General features: G+C 37.6%; 1 protein-coding gene across 1 annotated transcript in view; it reads right to left on the minus strand.

The window, feature by feature from the left end:
• The window catches only part of LOC110370031 (mucin-2), a 29644-nt gene extending 14907 nt beyond the window's left edge, over window positions 1-14737 (minus strand). The window contains exon 1 of the mRNA XM_021325719.3: window positions 14395-14737. The gene's annotated coding sequence lies outside the window, so the exon portion shown is untranslated. The remainder of the gene's footprint in view (window positions 1-14394) is intronic.
• Between the last annotated feature and the right edge of the window lie 9773 nt (window positions 14738-24510).

A 24510-nucleotide genomic window follows, 5' to 3' on the forward strand; every position in this document is an offset into this window, starting at 1 on the left:
TATATATTTATATTCAAGTATACAAACTGTGTATACAAAAAGCAAGACTTTAAAAATAAATAAAAGAATTAAAAAAGATCTTCCCATAGTTAAAATAATTCTATTCCGTAAAAGAATACGATAACTGCCGCAGCAAAGTCGCCTAATGACGCGGAAAAAAACAATTACTTTATTTCCATAACACCGATCACGTATGAAAATCATTACGGGTTTTTAGCTTTTGATTTTTGTTAAAGGTTTTCTTTTGATTAGGTTAGGTAGATTATTCTTATAGTTTACTTGAAACATTATGGAATAATGACAGCTATGAAGGAGGCTACAAGAGTCTTTGTATTTTCTTGTACGCGAAGCGACGCGTGCCCGAGTGGCAGTAATGTTGGCATCAGGGATCATTGTGTAAGTTCTAGCACTGCCTACATAATGTACAGACTTCTTTTCCCTTTATTTCTCGCAAAGTCCCTATTCAAGTTAGTCGCGCTTGCTATATACCTAGTATACACAACAATTATTCCAACGGCCAGTGTGAGCTTTGACCTACATACCCGCTGTATCTTATCTAAGGTAGTAATGACGATCGTATAAAACGGTAATTAAGAATTCTACTTAGTATTTTAGAACGGTACATTTTAGCCCAGAGCCAAGGCAAGGAACGCGGAAACGTGAGGTTCGCACAAAAATGTGCCCATTTAGCTGTGAGTGAATGGGAACTTTAACTGTCCATTCAGAGTGGCTGCAACGACGGCAATTCAAAACAATGTTAGCAGTGGGCAGTTTTAAAGGATTTTCAATGAAATACGATGCATGTGGGAACATATTTTCCAGAAACCGCTATGAATATTAAATATGTTACGTCTGACATCTGGAAAAACGGTCAAAGCGGTCACAAACATTGAACCAGTTCGTAAACCTTACTTTGCGCGAAAAAATCCTAGCAGTACACACATTATTGTGTTATTCAATATTTAATGCAACCTTGAATTATTGGCCTTGGTTACAGTGAAATGTTACGGTTATAATAATCATAACAAACATATTTCGTTTAGAAGAAAAACCATCCAATAGAAAAGTTCATTTTAGTTCTGTTGAAAAAATCGTATAACATATGTGTGGATATTTCAATTTAAGATCGATAACTGAAAGAATCAATAGGTGTGTAGCAAATTATTGTAAGTCCAGGGTCCGTAGCGCAAGGCGAGCGTTACCGTGGGAACGCATCCGCGCCCGGCTTCTGCACACGTAACTACACATACATACACTCGTACCTACTCATTAAGTACCACGTACACTTTACACGCATTTTTCAACAGCCTCCCTCGGCTCTAGTTAGGGAGCTTTCTCTATTTTTTCTTCTCATAAGTGTAGCGCACCTATACCACCGGTACCGACTCGGCTACAATGAGTATTATGATTATGTACTCCTAACTAGGTAGGTATCTCTTTTTAATGTTTGTCTAGGAGTATCGTTGTGTTTTTTCCATGGAATTTCCCTTTACATGATTTTTATTTCTGTCAAATTATAGAGTACCCTCTTAGTAGAAGGTGCGCAAATATCCATAGATATAATCTATATCGTTATTGTAGGGGTCCCTCCGTCTAGACACTCTATGCAAGTCACCTCCGCAGCTCCGTCGAGAGGGTGAGGGTGCGGAGAACCACTATCTATTTATTTGCTTTACTAAAATACCACGTGTTCCGGACGTGGAGTGCCATTCACATTGTCGTGTTCATATATTTTTTCGTCAGTTTTTCTATTTGGTCTCGTAAAGAGCGACACAGTGTCATGTCTCTGTTACGATCATTATCGTGTAATGTATGCGAGTACCGATATAATTAACTCCGAGCTAATGTTATGTTTACGAATATTCGTGCCGAGGAGCTCCAATTCTTTCATCGTACACAATAGGAACCTACTTCTCAAGCATAATTTGGCATACCGTTTTTTCCAGCGGTATGACGTCAAAAGTAACAGTTAATCCGATTAAAATAAACCTGAATTTGAACTGCAGTAAGTTGGAAAGCCACAAAATATGTGGCGCATTTAATTGTTATCATGAACTCATAACTGTAGAGCATGAGACGAGTAATTCATCAAAAGCTCTTCTACGCAACGCTCGGGGAGCTACGAGGTGCTACGCAATCTGTAGCATATCAAGTATATCTACACAACTTGTAACTTTGTTGACACTACAAACACACATATTAGAATCAGCATGTTAAAACCTATACCCATCATAATGATTGAATTACATGCTAATGATAGTAAACATAACGGGGCATGCACTATTGTTTTGTTGTGTAATAAACAAAGTGGTTGAATCGGATCAGAAGGGCGTATTGGGCGTGCGGCTGTTGGGCGCAGTGGCATGTCCGCGTTGCGATGTTGCACAACACATAATTTCGGAACACTGCAACCGCAGCGAGCATTGACACCAATTTCTTGAACATTGAACAACTGCTTCGAGATCGGGAATCTTTTACATTATTATTTGAACTCCAAAACGCTTATTGTCATAGTAATTTTGTTATTTTATTATTGGATTCAGAGAGTCCGACTAAACATCAAGACTGCATTAGAATATATTACCCTATGTATCGGATCGACTATAATCGGGACATTTATATTAGAAGCTTAATATATTGTATGCGATAGATGTCACTGCATCTACATTTTTAAAGGTTCCCATAACTTTATTATTTATAGCACCCGCTATCGTCGTACTAGATAGCGAATATTGGTAGTTTCTTAATGTTGGCTAGTTTAACGTCTGTGATAATTTATGTACGTATAAATATTTATCCATAAAAGTAGTTAGCTAGACCCGGATAGTATAGCGCGAGGCAGCGTACTAGATGTGAGACGCGATGACCGGCGGGTCACTCGGCAGGAGGGCACAGAGTCACGGGGCACCCGCCTCCTCCGCGAATGCTGTGCACATACCACTTTTATATTCTCAGTTTAGATAGCAATCTAAAAGCACTGCATGTAGAATTATATTGTAGAATAGCTGTATCGATTTGTAAGTTCACACAGGACGTTCTCACAGGTTACGTTCGCAAGCGCAGCTACATATTCGCGAAGCACTCAGTTATCCAATACGCGCGCGCCGTTCGCACAATGCGCTCACGTACGCGTGTCGCGATTATCGGTCGTCGTAAATTACAAGTGATTAGCATAGAAGTCGTGTTCACGGCGACGGTGCGACGTTATTAGATTCGGCTACAAGGCGACACTGCGTTGTTATTAGGCGATAATTGTCACTGAAGTGTAGCGGTCGATTAACGGCAGACGCAGGCAGCCATGTCCATACTAAGTAGCTGGTCGCGTACCATACCGTGTGTAATGGCCTAACGCTTATATCAAACATGTATATCGATTAATTCTCGTATTTTACCGGCACCGAGCAGATAATAATAATCAGAAAAGGACGGGATCGACCTCTCCAGTGCACAAAAGGAGAAGCACAGTGTAGTGGAAGTAACTCAACGTGGCAGGGTTTGTGTGCCTCAAGGGAACGGGTAGGAAGATAGCAAATATTAGTTTCCTTCATGAGGTACTCGCGGTTCGTTGACCCGCGCAAATTTTGTGCCTTGACATATACTTATACAAATATAAGCTATCTAGATCACTTCATCAAGAAATAACAGCGCTTTATTTGGTATAGGAAATATGTAAACGTTAGAACGGTTTTTTAAATAAATATTATTATTGTACAATAACCTGAATAGACTTCTGAAAATTTTGGATAGTTAATGGGCTTGCATTAAAATTTATAGTAATAGGTTTAATTATTTGTTTAATTATTTAAAAATGTAGTAGGTATTTGCTAAAATACTCCGAATTTAGAACAGGAGTTCATGTTTTAGAAATTGAGAGATTTACACATGTACATAGCAAATACGTAACTTATTATATAGGTACTACGCGCATCGTCTCATAACAGGATATTTTGAAAATCAAAAACATCGTGCAATCTGTGAGCAAGGATCGGAGGGAAAGCTATTTTAATAGAATATGGGATCGTGCACGGAGGCACGCATTCATCGCTAACGTAGTCCGAATAATTTAGGTAAATCCGCTGTAGACGTCTCCGTCACCGTTACACTCCGCGTTAACATTCCACTCAGGCGTTCTTACGAATTATCTTATTTCTATGCTATTCCGTGATTTCGATTCGATCTACACAAAATATCCATCTATTAACGTGATTTTGTTCTCATTATTATTTCAAACGCATTCAAGATACTTTCCAATTATGCCACGACGTAAAACCCGCAAAATGTGTTCATCAGATTAATTTTACGAGTAAAGCTCACTTTTAATGTGACAAAGAGCATCAAAGCTCAAAAGTCTTAAGTACATTGTATGTCTGTGTGCTCGAAGAAAGCCACCGTTAGTGTGAGTGGCTGTTGCTAGGCATAGCTTGAATTCGCGATTGTTGGTCCGCGGGCGCGTCGCTCACACGATGAGCGTTGCCCCCGCACGTCGCTTGTTGCTTACTTAGCTATAACTCCAGCCAGCTATGTTCCAGGTTGCCGTTTACTGACACCTCTCACGCTGAACTATATACTATAATGTACATTGTGTTTTTTATTAATTATATAGGTATAGGTAGAGCGTTTTATACCACTATTGCAAATGATAAAAAGACTTGCGGGAAAAGCTCTCTTTCAACATTTTTTTATAATTTGTTTTCTCAGTTTTTGTAGTTATTAGGTATAGTTATAATGGTAGATGATATTTTAAGACGAGTTAAGATATCGTACATCTTAGTGATGTGAGTGACGATGTGACGTGATGCACCCTCGTCCTGAGGCGGCCGGCCGCCCTCGCACTCCGCCCGCCGCCGCCCTGCGGCCCGCTCTCTGACACAAGCTATTAGGGCGACCGCTGACCCGTGCCACTCTGCACCCCTAACACGTACGAGGAAACCATGTGTGTCTCATTGCCCACTAAATCAGTGACCTTTGAGTTCCGTATCCTTTTTATGTGCAGATATAATTAAACTCAGCTAAAGTTTTACGACATCGCGGCCCGGGGTGTGTGGGCACTATGGCCGTGTGGGACATAACAGTTAGGCACTCGGACCAGGAAGTGAGCGCCCTCGGCATGATGTCTATTGACTTGTATTCGCAGCCATGTTCGAATGCTTCGTGTCGAACACTGTTTACGAGCGTCTGGCCGATAGCTGACCGACCGGCCAGTCATTACCGGCCATATCTCTATGTAAGGAATGAATGGCAAGTACTTACAAACGAACCTCACAGTTTAGCTTTAAACGAGTGAGCAAAGGCACGTAGTACGGTTTACAGTCTTTAGATATTTCCCCGTTAACTGCTTTACGGCTTCAAACATAATTTTTAAGAAATCCTTGACAGGTTCTTTACGAACGAGTCGATACAGACAATCAATAGTAACTATTTAATAGGATACCGATAGGCATTCTATGACATGCCAGAGATATCTATAGTTCAACAAACTTGTAGTATCTAATGGTCACGGAGGTGGCTACAAAAACAACAATAACAAGTACATATAGAGCCCCTGTTTTCGCCGTGGAACTGCATTGTAGAGAACTGGTTATTGCGCAAAAACGATAATAAAGAGCCCTAGACATGAAATATTTATACATCGCATTATCATATTACACGGGAATCGTGGTCATCGTTTAGAAAATTATGCTATTCGTTTTCACTTGGAAACCACTTCAGAACAAAAAATTGCTATTTATAAAAAGCTTCTCGAAGGTGAAGCAAGGAAGGGTGAGCGTGACCCCCGTCCCGGTATTCGCTTGAATAACTCTTGTAGCTATGATAGCAAAAGCTGAGCTAGTAATTATTATAAGCAATTGCTGGAACCGTGAGAGTGCGACTTGGTTAATATACATTGTGAGTAAAAAACTTTGACATGTTTATAATGATGATAGCGAGTGAAATTATTCGTTTCACGAACTGGTCGAAACCATGACCTTAAATACATCGAGGTTGATATTGAACTCTGCTACATTATACGTATTGAGATGCGCGATCAATTTGAATGAATTACCCTTCAGCACAGCACGGCCGGGGTCAACTAATGCGTGCGGCACCGACCCACATTTGAAGGATTACAAGTAGCTGCCGAGAAATTTTACCGCTAACATTGCCATATAAGCTGTATGAATTTTAGGTCGGTACAAGCATAGCATGCTCTTGCGCCGACATCTGCGCAAATATTGATTTAGTAAGTGGGAGCCACAATGGCGGCGGTCGGTCGCTTGCGCCCAGCGCTGCGCCCGCGCCAACACCACCTTCCTCCCATCGCCGTTCTTTCACCAACATACAACTCAGATAATCAATGTTAAGTAAATAATCACTGATTTTTCTCACGGTTGCTTGTTTATAACGTTTATTTAGCGGTCACTATTGTTTTTATTGTGACACGAATGTGCTTTAAGCACCTATCTATTTTAAAGCCAGTATTTTATGAATAAAATATCGAATCTGTATTTATGACCAAACGAGACGAAGCTAAAGCATCGAAATCAGTACAATGACCGCGTCCGGAGACCACCGTGAGTATCGTGTTTACCCGTCGATTATATAGTTGCAGCCATTTCAGACGCTTTGAGTCACCACTTAACAATATATCGATCGAACTCACTTAAAAAGCTGTTAACTTTCGGTTATTTGAATCCCGTAAACTTAATTTAGAATGCCTGATCCAAAACTGTTTATTAATTCAAATTCAAATCTGATTAAGTGAAGTCGTCCCGAAAACTGTGGCATGGCAACAAAGTCTTGCAAGCCTCCCATTAAACATTTAACGTCGAGAGAAATGAAAAAGTGAGTGCAACGCAGGAAATTAGCTTGTTTTACTTGCGCAGCTCCGAAATTGAGGCAGTTTAGTACCGTTATAGCAATACCACAGTTTTAAAATAACCACTTACTGAGACGATGTGCATTTATGTGTAATAAGTGTTATTTCAATATAAACGAAATACTGCCAATGAAATAAAATTGAATTGCTGTGCCCCGTAAACTAAATTCGAAAATAAAATGATGTGGCAAAGAGATAACTCGTAATACTACATTTAGACAACGTAGTTTTAAAAGTTTAAGTTATTTTTGAAGTAATAACTTTAGAATTATTGACTACTTTTCGTAGCAACCTAAATATTTCGAAAAGAATATAGTCTTATAATTTCTAACTATCGTAAAGCTTTTGATTTTGCTTTGATATATTTATACTGATATGGAATGGAATAACATCGAATATCAAAAAACGAGTGTCATTTTCAGAGAAAATAATTTTCAAACAGAAAATTTTGAAAAAAAAAATGTTATTTATATATCGTAATTATTAAATAAATGAGTAAAACTTACGCATTTGTTAAATAGTAAGTATATGTCCGATGATAAGATCAGATATCTAAGGACTGTTTTTACTGTCTATCTTGTTACCATCATTTTCATTCTCTTTCAAGTATCAATTATATTTTTGTGGTTTTCTCCTATTTTAAACAACCACTGTTCATCAAAGCGTACATGTTTAAAACACCGTGTAACCGTTTTAAAATAATAAATTGCCTTCTCGCATAAAATAAATCAAAGTAAGGAAGCGTATAATATTACGTCAGTCCTATCAAAGTTCTATAATCACCATCAGGCATGATGATTTTTTCAAACGTTATAAGAACAACGATGTTCGTGATTAGCTCCAGCATCAAGATATTGAATGAATACTTCTAAAAATTATCATTATTGGCATGGAAAAAACAGACGTGAAAAAAATGCCTATGTTCTTTCAAGGTGAAGATGTCGGCGCACGAATGTTTAAAAGCAAATTCAGGGAAGCGCCACGAATCAGGAAGTACTACGCCACAAATAATCCTAATAACCTAATGATCATTTCGACGCGTACACACGGAGCCGAGTAAACAAATACACTCTATAAAAACTATTGTTTTCCTAATAGACACATTTATCGACGCTTGTTTGTTTAACTATTTTAATTTCTAAAAAACTTGGATGATAAAACAATTGACATATAGCCAGGTATTTGCAAACGTTTCAATTTCAGCTACCTCGTTCAACGAGGCTCGTTGCTTCTTATTCCAATGGATGAAGCAAAGAACCAGAAATCATTACAGAAATTATTATTAGCAAACATTTTCCAATAAGCAGTTTTCTCTGATTTGTTCTAATGATATCTTTACATAGAACTTTGCAGTAGTTACGTAGAACTTTGCAACGTTAGACGAGTAAATTACGAGAATGTTTTATTGATTTTTGGTTTTCGTTTCCTTTGGGCATTCTTCTAATGTGAATAATTCATGTGGGGCCAACGTTGACATATTACTTTCGAGACCCTCTCAAGATTAAAGGAAAACAAAGCGCGTAAGTGGGTAGGTAAGTACTTCATGCAAATTGTTAGGGGGTGAATATCGCAATCTAAGAATACCTATACTCATAGGCACACTTACATTTATATTTATTTATGTTCCTTTCTTGCTTCATTATAAATCGATCACATCAATATAAACCGTCTAGGATCCACTTCACCATGATTATGTAAAGAATGTTAATTTGTTGAGATCGTGAACATTTTACGCCACGTTTAGAACTGATTGTGAATATAAAATGGTTTAGATTCTGCGTATATTATACTCTATTTGGAAGTGAACCGCGGGAAAATGTTTGCGTGCCATAAAAATGTAACGGCTTTAAGTTGAACATACAAAAATGTGTAGAAGTGAAGGCGCTGAGAGGAGCTCGCGCCGACGCTGGTGGCGGCGGAGCGCGGCAGAGGTGCATGCGCCTTACCCACTCGTAGGACAATGACATCGCACGTTCCGCACCATAAAACAACCTGGACATTATGAAGTGTTGCCTGAGCCTTTTTATTAGCGTAAAAATGTAGACACTATTTATAATTGCGTCATTACAACTTCTACGCCAGTTTTGCGGACGATGATTCCAAGGTTTTACGGTTCTCTACACCACGCCAATGATACAAAGATAATAAAAAGCCTAAAAAGACTCACGTTCGTTGGTCATGAAAAAAATAATATCGGCGAATGTAAGACGTGAAACCAAACTTTTGTAAGAGATCACTTTCCTAAAGACTGTACAGTTTTCCTCGTTTGTCAATACCGCGTCTATTCAACCCTAGTTATATATCCTCCAAAAAGTGAAACTCAAATCCTTTATGACCAACAAAATCTTTTTGTATTTCACATGAAAGTTCAAAACGACTGGTGTTTGAGCATAAACAATGGGCTGTTAGGCGTCGATTCTTTGCTCTCTCACACTTTGGATCGACGCGCGAGGGTCTCGGTCACTATGGTGTTCCGTAAGCGTAACAGACAAACCTTAACCCTCATATATCGGTCGGTATAAATACTAATTGGTAAAAGACCTATTCAAACAATACATGAGAATTTTTACTTGGTAAATGGTAAAGTGGACATGTCTATTTGTCTTGTTATTTAGAGTGTGGGTGCCATGAGCGTGGGCACCGGCCAGACACTCTTTAGGGAAGGTAGCTAATGCACGTTTTACCCGACTTTCAGCCGGAATATCGACAATATAAATTTAAGTTCTGGTATTGATATTTTAGTCCGCAGTTTATGTCTATTCCATTCTTTATTAGTAACGCGCAAAAGAGCGATATTTGTGAGAATGCAAAATATGGCAATGAATGGTGCAGTGAAGCAAACGCCGATAATACTATATTTTATGGAAAGGCCTACGTATAATAATATTGTGTCTGGTTGACAAAGAGGAACGATGATGTGATTTGCAAATGATGTTACAATTGTAAAAAGTACATAGGGATATGTTGTTTTAGAATTAAATGTTTTAGTGAAAGTAATACATAATATTTCAAAGGAAAAAGTGAAAGTAATAGGTATTCTTATGACCTTATTGTAATTTTTTTGTTGTAAGAAATGTTCAAATAATATGTCTTTTCTTTAACAACCAACCGAACAAAAATATTGACAAAGCAACCTTTTGAAATCATAGAAAGTCCTTAATTCAATTAAGATCTATACAAAAGCTTAGACATGATCTCAATAAACTAGCCTCAGGTAACATCACTTTGGACAACACAAAATTTAGCACAGTGACGTCAATACTTTCACGCCTTATATGAGATTGATTGGCATGGAAAGAGATAACTATTACCTATTGTAACTAATATAAAAACTTGGACCGGCAAAAAACTTGGGCTAAATAGCATCATAACCTACATTCCGATTGGTGGTACCGAGCACCAAGCGGAGCGCTTACACTGAATGTGAATTTTAAACAGACTTGGTGTAGGGCCATATTCGTGTGTTTCTCTTTTATCGGTCATTGTGACTGGCATCGCGGCTTCGTTATATTCTGATATTGATATTCAGACAGCGACGCGACTCGAGGTTTCTTACACACTTGCACCAACGCTATGTACATCGGAAACCAATAACCATCCTGTACTAGCACAATACATTTATTGTACATGGCACGTGATATGTCGTCTACTTACACCTACATTCCTAACTATTTAAAACTAATTCACCTTAAAGTGTATATGATAGGAATTTAATTGAATCATTTGCACGTACAAGTATTTCAATGGAAAATGTTGGAAAAAGTTCAGACTGAATTTTACAATAAACAAAATCACGAACTACACGCTTTGATTATTACATAATAGTACACGAGTGCTGTCTATTGTTGATAAATCTCCTTAAATATACCATGAAATAAAAGTCACGTCACAAAATTACAATATAACAAGTGAAACAGAAACGGTTTACGAGGTTTTTTGCGACATTTTTGTGGTCCGGTAACGGTTTCAGCTCCTACAGAGGCGACGACGGCGACGGGAGCGCGGCTCCGCAGACACATTGCGCTTGCGACGACCACCGGCCTTCGTCATCTACAAGATATGCACAACTGCACATACCAGCATTCGAGACAATACATTTCACATCATTTTACTCCATTTGAAGGCTTTATATAAACGATTTATAGAATTGTACTTAAGCTTACGAGCAACATAGGGTACGTGATGTATGTTATTTGTATGAAAATAAATGTTTAGATGATGAATCTTATGTACCGCAGTCATTAAAACCATTGGCTATTCCGCTCCATTGTGCCTTTCGATTCTTACGAGTCTATAAACCTATATAAAGTGGAGGTATGTGGGTAAATATTAAATGTGAATGGCAACACATGTGCGTGGAGTGTGGCAGGTTGCGCGGGTCAATGGCACCTGCGAGGCCCAGATTCAGTTCCCCATAAGTTGCCATTTTCTCAGGAAGCGGCGGCGGCGCGTGGCACGCAGCTCTGTCGACGGACGCCGCGAGCGCATTCTGTCACGGCGGGACTGCGCGCGCGCATATTGACGCGCTTTCATTAATGCGGAGTCACTGGAGTCGCCGAAGACGTTGCAAACTTTTAAGGCTTCTTAATTTTATAGCTGCCTTCTATATAACGGCTTTGTTTCACTGAAGATGAGAAGGATTACCGTAAGCTTCGACTGGCTCACCACACTATTGTAACACAATTTGTTAGGTAGCCGAGCATATAATTAGTAAACCACCATCGTTTAACTCCATGAACTCGAAGTGTTAGAATTTGTATTGTTTTTATCGTTGATAAAAAAGTGTAGTTAACATCATGGCCATTAGGTATATTCAAAAGGAAGAGCGTCATCCAGTCATTTAGCTCCCGTCAACTAGGCGTATTTCCGCGCTCTAAGTGCTAAACACTAAACAAAAGAATCGGAAGCTCGCCGGCCTTGCAGGTACCATCATCAATGATTGCGGCTATTTACTTTTGATTTGCTATTTAATTTTTGTTCGTCACGTATGCAAACATATTTTTATTCATATTTTGCTATTCATTTAAAACACTACTGAATTCATGAATCTCTATTACAGTTCATTTATTATACCTAATTAGGAACATAGCAGCTGCCGGAAGACAATATAGTAATGGCTATAATCTTTCACTTTACAAAAATTACCAAAATAAGCAAATGACATAATATTTTTATGGTATCCTCCTGTAGTGTAATCATGCGGTGTCAATATCAGAAAAAAACAATTGAAAAATCTACTAAGATTACTTTAACTCATCTTCTTATTGAATTATGTACTTTGTGAAAGCAAAATTATCGCACTCATTCAAGAACTAGTGAAGTTCTATTAACTGAGAAGATAGCAATGATCAGTGATTTAATGAACCCTTTACGGCTTCATATCTTTGAATGACCACAATCATTAAAGATTGGATGACAAAGACTATGAAAACATCAATGAGATTATGAAGAAACCGATAGCGCTTGTTCCAAATTGAGACTAACATGGAGTGGCCGAGTTTCCTGCAGTTGGTAGCTACATATTGGTGGAAGAATTGCAAATACAGCTGAGTGGTTATGTCGAGTACACAAGCACGGATGCGGACGGCGGCGGCGACGCTGCCGCGGAACCTTCACCCTGCACTTGAACTCGAGGCGGCGCGCCCGAGCCCACCCGCGCCGCCCGCCGCCAATATCAACCCAACCGAAACCGACAATTCGTACATCATACTACCAACAAACATTCAACACTTTCCGAAGTCGATACGAAGTACCTTGTACCTACTTCTGGGAGGAAATCCCTAAATATAAACTCCTTAACTTGAACTGCCAAAAGCGTCCACAGGGAAATATAGATATTTACAATTTTGCACGACTTTTACTACAGAAATTACTTCCCTAAAACTGTTTGCAATAAAACGAACGATTAACTTGGTAAAGTCTACGTAGCCGGCCGGTGTGGTGTGGTTTTATTATTCCAGCCAGTGTAACTTCTGAGTCAGAATTCGCGGAGGCAACACACTGACCCCGAATAATAAATTTCGCAGCTAAATGAGCCCCGAGGGGGCTGGGACTCGGCAACGAACTCTACCCAAGATAAACATGAGCAATACGTAACAGACTTACGACTTACTCAAACGAAGATAAAGAAACGAATTCTAGATGATTTCAATAAAAAATGTTTTTATGCACGTTTTTAAAAGAAAAGATAATTTTGATGATTGATAAAAAAATACTATTGATTTTGTTTCCTAAAGTATCATAAAAATACCAAGAATCAAGAATTAAATAACAAGAACTAAAAACAGAATTTTGAGAAAAAAAATAATTTAGTAAAAAAATATATGTGAAAACCAACTGAGGCATTAAAATGTATTGAGAAGTAACTAGTTTTTGTTTTAATTAAGTATACTAAGCTTGAATTTACTATGAAAACCAAGTTAAATGATAATGGTTATCATTAGCCCATTAACTCGGCTAAAATCTCAATTTACGGCAAGCATTGCGCGGACTCCAAACGTTTCCTTGTTAGTGTGTACGTGATGTCGAACTTTCCCGAAACTTATGTTTAAACAAGGGAAGCGAGCTATTTTACTTAGACATAAATTCTGCATAACTCTTCGTCTTAAAACTTGATCAGAAATCAGATAGAACCAGTGCTAAATTGTGCAAAAAGTTTGTAGTTTTCAAATGTGAAACAATATCCTTTGTATGCATCAACATTTTGATTTGATTTCAATCTACTTTGTAAGTACAATCGTGAATGATTAGTGGTGGTGACTGTGAAATATTGAATCCGCCACGCTCGTTGTGGCACGCGGCTGCATCCGATCCACTCACGCTGTACTCTGTGTTTCGGCTTTATTAAATTATGCCGATTTATATTCTAATTAATTATTCAATAAATTCGTATCAAAATGCTCGACAAAGCAAATCATATGATTAACTTCGGCATTGCTGCTGAGAATATTATCAACTTGCTTGCGAAGTCACGTTTTCCAGTTGAAATTGCATCTATATATTAAAAAATCACGCGAAATATTCACGTTCAAATTCCTTTGTTACAGTTTATTCTAAATAATCTTAGCTTGAAATTTCTAAAAGTATAAAAACGACGTTAATAAGCGGAATATTTAAAATCAGGTGTGTTATATTCTTTTATTACTTTGAATGAAATTTTATATTTAAAACATGCAATATTCAACGACACTAACTTAAATTATTATTATTATATCTTTTTAGCCCATCACAACTTACAGAAAATCTTATTTTAGTTGAAGTGCTATCTCTAGAAAAATATCATAGCATAGAACACACTCGGCAGTTCGCTGTATGGCCTGAACAGTGGAAAAGCTCACAGACCGGCTTTTTCAGACGCCGCGCTCGTGTGCGCTGCGCATCACTGTATCAAATGATCTTTCCCAATTTTAATACCTCTTTAATTTATTACGATTCTTTTCAAAAATGTTTATGTCTAAATTGTTTTAAATATGGCACATCTTAATTACAAGAAAATAATGCAATTTCAGGTATAAAAATTATAAAAGCAGAAAACTCACCAGTCTTTCACAATAAATATATTCGCGTACACTAGACGGCCGGCAGGGTATAATTAAAAGTTGTTGATACTGTGTGTGTATCAGTGTCCAGCAGTTAACAGTTAGATCGTATCGTTGCCGGAGCGTGGTGCTTTCGGCACGGCCGGGCCGGCACTGACGCGAAGCGGGCGCTCGCCCGATGCCGCCGCTGTCGGAGGCTTCGCGGCGCGAGCTTTCAGCGACACAAGACCCGCACGCACTGCACACTGCACTCGCCCGCGTCTACCCACGCGTTGCGATTCTCTCGATCGTCTACTGTTCCGAGCGCCCGACGCACGTTTGAACTCTTAGCGGCGCCCGCTTTAGCGTATAAATATGAGGTCCGGTGGCGGGGGCCGGCGTCGGAACCCGACGCATCGCGAATCCACATCGGCATAAATTGAAGATGCAGCCGATGTCCTCCCCATTGATTTTATTGCTTATCTATTAGATATAGCCAATTAGCAAAATTCTCACCATCGCTGTCGTGACCGTTTCCGTAATCAATGCACATAATGTTACGTATAAATTATTCGATAACAGATAACGAAGATAACTTACAATGTTATGAGCAAATAAGAAATATACTAGGAACGCTATATTGCCTATTAAAAATATTTGAGTCGTAATCAGATAGATATGGAAATAACTAATTTGTTTGCTAAATTAAAACTAAGCATTACTTATACTTTCATTATTTACTAAGGATATTAAATTGATAAATATTAAGCCGATGTAAAAAGTCCCTAGTACTCAATCAATATATTTTTATAGAACATATTCAAAAGTAAGCATCTTTGCACAAATGAGAGTGACAGTGTGATGGAAATGAGACATGTATGATGTGCAGTGCAGCGAGGAGTCGGCGACGCGGGCACAGCACCACAACATTCGATACGCTCGACTACGTCAATTACCAGACACTTTTTATTCTCACATAAAACTTCATAAAATTACCTTCGCAAGGTATCGCTTCGAAAATGCAAATATATACACGAAAAATCAATCAATTTAACAACTTTTCTATGCTGATCAACTTTTTATCAATGATAAGAAAAAAATTTACTTGTGCCATATGAAATGTTGTTTTGTTGTGACACACACATGACAATTTTATTTTGTGAATAATGTAACTAGCATTTTATCAAAATAACTGACCATTCATGATTTCTTGTATGATTTTAACGGAAAACTGAAAGCATGCAAATACAAACTACGCACGGTGTCTAATTTAACACGTGTCCTGAATTTACCGTGACATAAGAACTAATGCTTATAATTATGCAATCATTTTCACAACACGTAACGTTCTTAAAAAGTTCAACAAATTATAACTTTAAGTGTTTTTTCAGAAAACTAAATTGTATATCGGATGTGATCTTTTGCTGGAACATATTTAAGAAGAAATAACTACCTAGATGACTATGATAAATAGGAATGGAAAATAATAAAAAACGTTTGTTTGCAGAGAGAATTTTTCATGTAAGTGAAAATCAATGACACACGTCAGTAGTAAAAAATAATATTGTTCGAATCTCAAAAAGTGCATTTTCTCAAAGAGTTCCAACACATATCATAAAGTTAGTATATACTGTAGGACTGCCCGTAATTCTTTCACTTTGACATAAAAAATATTAAAGACGAAAAACTGTAGAAGGTGAAACTGAGGCGGTGATCAAATATGATTATATTTATTTAGAGCACATTACACAGTTTTATTGTAATTATTGATGACTCTTTGACCACCAAGTAACAAAATGTTGAGTTGAGTCAAGTGGAGAAAAATACGGGAAACATACCTTTCTACCATTTTGGATGCATATCAGGAAAAACGAACTTGCTTTTCACACTACATTTGTTAGCATGTTCAACATTTGGATTAAACTGCCATTATCATTTTGAAACCGCAACGATTTAAAACAATGAGGCCATTATTGTTCTTGAAAAATTGTGTGTACAGGTGATTATTTCTAGATCTGTCACCTTCAGGGAAAAACACGTAACAGCCACGTCACTATTGCATATTTTCGAGCTGATTTAATAATTATACAATTACTGTATATATTTATTTTAGATCTCCATACATATTTGCATAATTATCTATTAAATATTTTACCTATTCCAAACAATAATATAAAACACTAAAGTTTGATAGGAAAAAGTATTCCGATAAGATTCCGTTAGAAGAGGTTTAGTTTTTTTTAATATAGTCTCAGATTTTGTAATCACTATAGTGCTCAGTGTATGGACGTCAGGATAATAAATTAACTCTATCATTAGGTAATTACTTATATGCGTTGTAAATTAGGTTAACAGTAATGTCTAGTTTTTGCATGATAATGAATTCTCGCTATGGCAATCATTAGCTGTCGTATATTAAATTCCATTCATAAGAATTTACAATTCTTAACCAAATCTGCATCACTATAGAGGTCAATAAGTCACCTCGAGTTGAGTAATCTGACAATCCCCCGATTAAATTAATTAGACATTCAAAATTAAAATTAAGTGAAGATATTAAATTAAAACAGTATTCTTAAATTAAAACCTTCCTTTAAGATCGTTAAAATGTACGGTTATTCGTTATTTTATAAGATTATTACGTTTCCGTGATTTAAATAACTGTATTGCTATAACTTACCTATACTGCGACTGAGATCCAAGTTATCAGGTATCCGTATCAGGATATCAGTTTGAAATCACTGACATAATGCCATCAAGTACCTAACAGGTGGTCACATCGGTCTGATTGTTTGCCTCTGAAGCTGCAGTGGCTGTGGGCGTTGATGAACTTCACGGTATTTCATGTTCTGATTGCAATCAGTGATCGTTGTAAATTTAAATTGAATCCCCGTTACAACTAGAGAAATGTTACTTTAATTAACTCATTTATATTTTCCGGAAGGACATTAATTAATTCCTAAAAATTCTTCATTAAAAAACGACAACATTATAAAATTTGAATAACTAGTTTCATCCTTTCAACTAATCATTAAACACAATCATATAACGATCAATAAGCATTAGGAAGGCAATAAATAACTGTGGCTAAAGTTGTGAAGCGGTTTATGTTTCTTATAATATGTGTAAAATTATCTCCACAAAACGTTTAGGCATATGATATACATTTTTAATATACTAACTGAATTATAAATATAACCTAGTTTCCTAAACATGATGCGTCATTTTAAGAATGATTCAAACTAAAATAACGTGTATTTCAACGTTCATAATCGGAGAATTCAACAAAAACATATCGTGTGTAAGCTACTTACACTCACGTGATAATAGTTAGAGTCAACTGAGGGAAATGGAGTAGATTGGAGGCAGCCAGCGCGCCAGCCACCTATCTACATGTGCGGTATCTAAGTATTACGAGTATATCTACGTAATATCGGTATTATTATTATCCTTAACGGGTTAAACTGTTATATTTAGTGCCAAAGCTCTACTTGGCACTATCATGGAGACTTCGATGAGGATAAAATTTCACCGTACGGTGACATTGCCAGATTGAATATAGATACCCTTATAGTACTATATGAACTGATAAAAGTTATTTTATCTCCTAGTTCAGTGGCCTAGTTTAGGGGTAATACAAAATAAACATATCTACTGCATTAAGGAAAAGTACATTAAAAAAATGATTTAATCGCATCTCGTTATTTCAAATATTGCTGCTACGAATTCGCGTCCTGTGTTTTAAAAATTAACTACTGCAAGTTTTTTCTCAATATCAACGTTACATATACAATAACACGAGATAACATAGTTATTGTCGAATCAGCTGAGGCCAGTGACACTGCTAGGCGCCGGTTCATCATAATAATTAAGCGGACTCAATCCTAACATAACGGCGGCACATTACTATGCTAATTTATTATTAGGGTATTTTCTTGGCATCCGCAATGTGACATACATTTTTTTAAGACGTAACTGTAGCGGAAATATGATTGATAGTTGACCGTTCAAGTATGCTTCAATGTCCGTAGCTCTGCATGCTCATTCTGTGTGCAAATCTTAATCTGTGTGCCAAATCGTAGAGGGACAGCTGAATAATCAAAATATTTATAAGACGGCCATACACGACGACTTATCTGTATGGATGATTTACAATTGTAATTTATTATTTGTTATCATGAGATAGAGACTGGTTTATTAATTTTGTCTCTAGAACAACTGTATATTAATAAAGGAATAAGTGTAAGAACCAAAATAATTCACAATCAATATCTTATGTAACCTAATTCAAGCTACGTTATTCAGGTAGAAATAATAAAAATTCGTTGTCTCCTAAAGCCTGTAGTAAAAACTAATAGTTGGGCGCCCCTTGGAGGTAAGTTTATAAAAATGTGCATACGTATGGCAGCCGCAATATTATGTTCATCATAAGCGCCACCTGCTTGTAAGACAATCATTTTGGGCGTGTGTGCGCGGATATGAGCCGAATAAAGAATCGCGATGTGTGCAGATTTCACGGGTGTAGTGGTAGCTATTCGTAGGTAGCGACTATTGATTTTGTCCACCCCAGACCGCACACCCGCCAAACTGCATCCAGTTCCGCTGCCTAACACTTAATACCCATCTATTATTATCAATTTATTGACTGCTCCCATAATATTAGCGTCGTATTGCCAGACGGTAAATCATTTACAATGTAGGAAATATTGTAGAGCTTAGACCAAGTAAGTATTATTCCGTTACTTATTTCTTTTCTAATTCAATTCTAAAACTTAGTTAGTATTATTATCACCATAAAAAAAAAACAAATTGAATTAGTCGGTATGTGTCTGCGTCTATTTCTTGAAATAGAAAGGTATGCTGTATAAATTATCTTGGTAATTTAGCGAAAACGCCAGCCTTAATTCTGTTTTAGGATTAAGGGGTGACGGATCCCTCATTAATCCTATTAATTACCTTGTGGTGATTTGGTTTTCTATCTAATCGAAATAGTGAGTCAGGTGTTTGGAGGGTTGTTACTTTATTTCTTTTTGAGGATCTCGTGACTCAGTATGAATGGTGCAGGTCAATCGATCAAGGTCAAACAGAGCTAGCTCCGATGGTCCAAAGGTGGGTATCCGGGTATATGATGCTACACAATCTCCCTAGTCTGTCTTGATTTCCAGTATTGCCACCTATTATCGTAGTATTCTATTTCTGTTGATAGAGTTTAGATAGGCGTCGCGTCAATAGCAACGGAAAGCGATGCCGAGACAATTAGATAGCTATCATTATATCAGTAAATATATTATACTTAAATATGAGTAGGTATATCCACGCAGTAGGTATATCATGACATATTCGGAAGATCTTAGATTTATTAATATAAATTACTACACTATAGTAGCATGGTCAAATTTTGAAAGCCATTTTTCACTTATGTTTTTTTGCCGATACTGAGAAAGATATGTTTTTCTGTAAACCAGTAAGGCTCTGGTTTTAAAATACGGTAAGTATAAAGAGTTGATCGGATAAAAATATTTGGTCAATGCCAGAATCCAATGATTCAGAAATTCTTAAAATTGTGGTCAGGACGTCACTCCGGGATTTTTTATACCATATGCCTATTACGTTAGTAAGCCGCATGAGCAAAATTCATCTTAATCATTCTTGTTAACTAGCAGCCATTACGTGAGTGGAATACCATTTATTTGTAGTACCTATTAACCATTCATATAAATCTATTATCGATTCGAGATCTTAGAAGGCAACACATGCAAATTTATTGATTTTGCTTAGTATTTTCTGGTTATTACATTATGCTTAAACGTATGACTAATATATTATGCCCTGGGTACCGGTAAGTACGCATTACATGTCGATTTTCCTCAGTGGGTGCAAAAAGATGGCGTGTATGAAAGAGTGACCACTCGAAGACAAGCGGGTCGCCGCGAGCCTTCCACGAATTTCCCGATTATAAAACCGGTCAAGCCTGGGAATTGTTCACCGATGTCTCGATAAAACGTGATAGGTGTTCGAACTTCGTTTCTGAAAAACAGTTAGCAAATTACCTCCTTATGAAACAGCCTACTACTTCATACATATAGTTGGCAAACATTTTTGTTGACTTAGGTTCATGTCGAATCAAATTCGTATGTTTGCGTCTTGATACGAGGGCAATGTAACCGCGCGCTGTTCCGTTAATCCCAAATGGAGTTGAGTTTACTGTCCTCCAATCATATAGGCTTATACTCCCAGTGGTTAAGGATAAAATAAATTATATTCGGTTGCACTAAACCTAGCCCAACATGCCACTAGCTGGAAATACTGTATTTCATTTCCTTTTTTTGTTTGTTATCGAGTTAGTCATCAACTTACCGTTGAAAACGAGAATTTTATTCTCCTTTAAAAACTTGTCAGTGTTCTACATAGAGCTGAATTATAACGGGCATCTTTATTTTGGACGCTATAGCTAATTAATACATAGATATTGAATCCACGAAATATTCTCACGCTTTGCATACGCGACGTAACTTGCAAAACTGGAATATTTTTATTATGACTCATTTAAAGTGTAACACTAACTATCGATGTATTAATAAGCCGCCGTAGCCATCTTTACGTGCAACATAACTTGTATGGGATCTTGTTCAGATGCAGCTGCACCTGTACTTAAGTGGAATATGAAACTGCGTACATAAACCTCACTCCTGTAAAAAGGTATATGGAACGCTTCCACAATGTATGTTTAATTAGCAAGTAGTTACCTTCGTTAGATACACGCCGACACAGACCTTCGCATGTGCAATGTGCAAGTATTGTGCCTTATGCGTCGTTTAATAAAATATGTAAGAATATTCAGTGTATTGCATCTCATTTAAATCCTTATGGCAAATTTTTATGTAAAATAAAACACTATCTTAAATAAAGCCACTTAACGAACAAAAATCATGGTGCCTTAAGTGAAATAGATAGATAGGTTCCCTACGCTATTTGACAACTCTCTAAAATTACCTAATATTAACTCGATGTTATTAGATTATAGAATAATGATGAAAAACTGTGTTTACGTATTTTTTTTGAACTTCTGAGAAGAAAAAAACTGTAATAAGAAAACAAAACTTCTTTGTTAGAAATAAAATTAATACATTTTCAGAGCTTACAGATCTTCAACATAATTATAATGAACCGATTAAGTATTTTCTGTAGTATGAATTTAATAAGTAGAATCTCATAACAAAACACATGACAAAGACATCGTTATAATAGTGTTATCACAGTTTGACATCGGTGACTAAAATTAAGTACTTTATGTAATAAGTATAAGTACCTGCTCTTAACAGCACACTTTCATTATCATAATTTTTTTTGACGTATTAATATTGCCGTTTATTTATGACATCAATAGGCTCGTAAACTTAAGATAGGTAGCGTATACGAATATTTTTCAACAAGTTAAACGTAAGTCACAACACAGCTCCCGAAAATCAAATTACTTTCTATCTGTACATATACACACACAATATGTTTATATAAACGAGTATGTTACTTATATTATCAGGTCTATTCGGCCGAGTATGTGAGTCGCGTCACGTAGGTACCTTCCCCTATAAATAAACGATAGAAAACCTGCAGGAGCAAGTCTCTCCGAGAATATTAAGTCTGTTTCCAAAATATCAAAAATAAATACCACCGCACGTACATGGGGCTTTTATTAAATGAACAAAATTCAATTACCTGAAGATATTTGGTTAACTAGTACTTTATTAAATGTCTGTAGTACTTGATATTGGCCTGGGATAAGATGTCATAAGTTTTTATTATGGATGTAGTTGGTATATTGCAGGGAGCAGTCTGGGCAAGGCGCGGCGCCGGCGACGATTCTCGTTTGCGCGATGGCTATCAGAAGCGCAATCCCCTATTCCTCGCAGTGCTAATCAATGAATAATTACTCTGTTTAAGGGGCACCTCTATAAATAGCCGGCTGGAGCGCTGACCTGGAGCGACGGGTTAGTCCGGCCTGACAGCCGCGGACACTCGCAGCAGCCTCGCTCGCTTCACCCCCCGCGCCTTGCGCCGCACCACCGCCTCCGCCGCTGCCGCCGCGCCGGCACAGGGCTGCCGCCACTACTTTTCCTTACCTCGGAGAAAATTATACCACTTATCAAATCATTCACTGCAAATCGCTATTAATTCTATACATAACAATACCTGCTGAATTAGTTCCGGCTGACACCGCAGATGATTGACTGCACACTATTGATAAGCTGGGTTTAGAATCGATTAGTTTTCAGGCGCCCACTAATTGCACCGGTCGTATCTTACAGCTGCTACAACCCTAGGCCGTCGCCACTCTACTCGACACGCCTCCGACTCCGCATCCTGCCGTTTTTTGCAAAATTAACTACAAAGGAATCTTTGTAGGCAAAATGTGAACACAGTTTTTCCAAAATGATTCATCTCAATAGTCAAGTTAGTTACTTTACAAAAGATCGACTTTTTAAGTCGAGTTTTATTTAACACCTGTATATCTATAATTAGAAATAGAATTCCCGATGCATCGATAGCTGGCTGGTAAGCGCCGCAGCACAATGCTAGTAGGATTGTGCGTGTGATTTTACAAGTAACGGCAGTTCTAACCGAGCTATCGGCTCAGGTACCTACGGTGCCAAGAGGTTATCGGTTATCGAGCTGTCTATAAAGAGATAACCACATATATGGTGCCTATAAGAATTTCCGATTGAAATTGCTTATGGATAAACCTCGCGAAATAAATGTTATATTGTCATTGCTTGAGTGCTCTGAGCAATTATTGTTCTTTGTATAACAAAACACTAAAACCACAAAAAAAAATCCAGAGTAAAGTTCCAGAATATATCCACAATATATTTAAGCTTAAAACGTAAACGTACCGCGATTGGGCTTAGAGTATAAACAAGATGACATTGCGTTTTGTGAATCGAGTGATTGCTTAACCGAAACAAACAACAATGACATAGACATTGGCGAGATGGTCACAAGGCTGAATGTGGCGCGAGGTGCAGAGCGCGCCCGGCACCGACGCCCGAGTGCCGCGGGTGGAACCAATGCACACATCACGCCAATTTGCCACTCGTCATCACAGATACTCGCCAACTTACTTGTACGTATAACGTTAAAATGTTCCACTGTATTCGGAGACCGAATTTGAAAAAACACGGTCACCAAATATTGCAAAATTTAACTGTAACTAAACCATAAATGACCAAACTCTGAAATTAACGACCATTGGTCAAATCAGCAATTTGACGGCTGGTCGTAACCGAACCGTAGTTCAGTTATTGTTTCAGTTAAATGGTGCAACCCACCCTTAACTATCTATTCTAATTTACTCTTTAATAAATAAGTAACTTCTTTATTACCTAGGAATAAATAATAATTAAATACTTAGGATATGCTAAGTTATGGAAAAACCAAGATTATTTACTTACATACCCAATTCATACCTAAATGTAGGTACTCTACAAGTCATGAACAAAAATACTATCGATATAGGTAATGCTTTTCATTGTCTACTTGGCAACTACTTACCGTACCGGGATCAAATATAAATAGTTCGCAAGGAGAGTGTAGCTTCCGAACAGTGAAAGGTACAAACAAAAAAATACCTTTTATATTATACCTAAGTATAGATCTTTACAGTAGACAGACTCTTGGCTCCAGTTAGGAAGAGACCACTCACACCACTAAATTAATCTGTACGACAATATTATACACGCCATTCCTGTCAAGGCTCCAGACCGTCCGTAATTAAGGTCGCTAAAGTGGCCTTGGATATAAGACATGATAGAACCTGTAAGGGAGAAAAATGATAAAAATGACTGCACGGCGATTAAACTTGTTGTAATGAATTACGGCATTGCAAGGACGCAGTAAAGTTGAATATTGCATCAGAATGGTTACGAACACAGGGAGGCAACGATCGCGTGGAATGTTGGCGGCTGCAGGCGGCGGGCGCGCAGCGCTGCTGGCCGCGGCAGCTCGCTCCGCGCCCGCGCCCGCGCCGCCCGTGACTCACCACCACGCCATCCTTCCACGATTGGGGAAGTACGTGCTTAATTCGTCGATGGAAGAGTTTCTTGCAAACCCTCCACTTACCATGGTCATTGACGTCACATT

This window comes from Helicoverpa armigera, chromosome 9 (assembly GCF_030705265.1).
Source record: "Helicoverpa armigera isolate CAAS_96S chromosome 9, ASM3070526v1, whole genome shotgun sequence".
Classification (NCBI taxonomy): Eukaryota; Metazoa; Arthropoda; class Insecta; order Lepidoptera; family Noctuidae; genus Helicoverpa; species Helicoverpa armigera.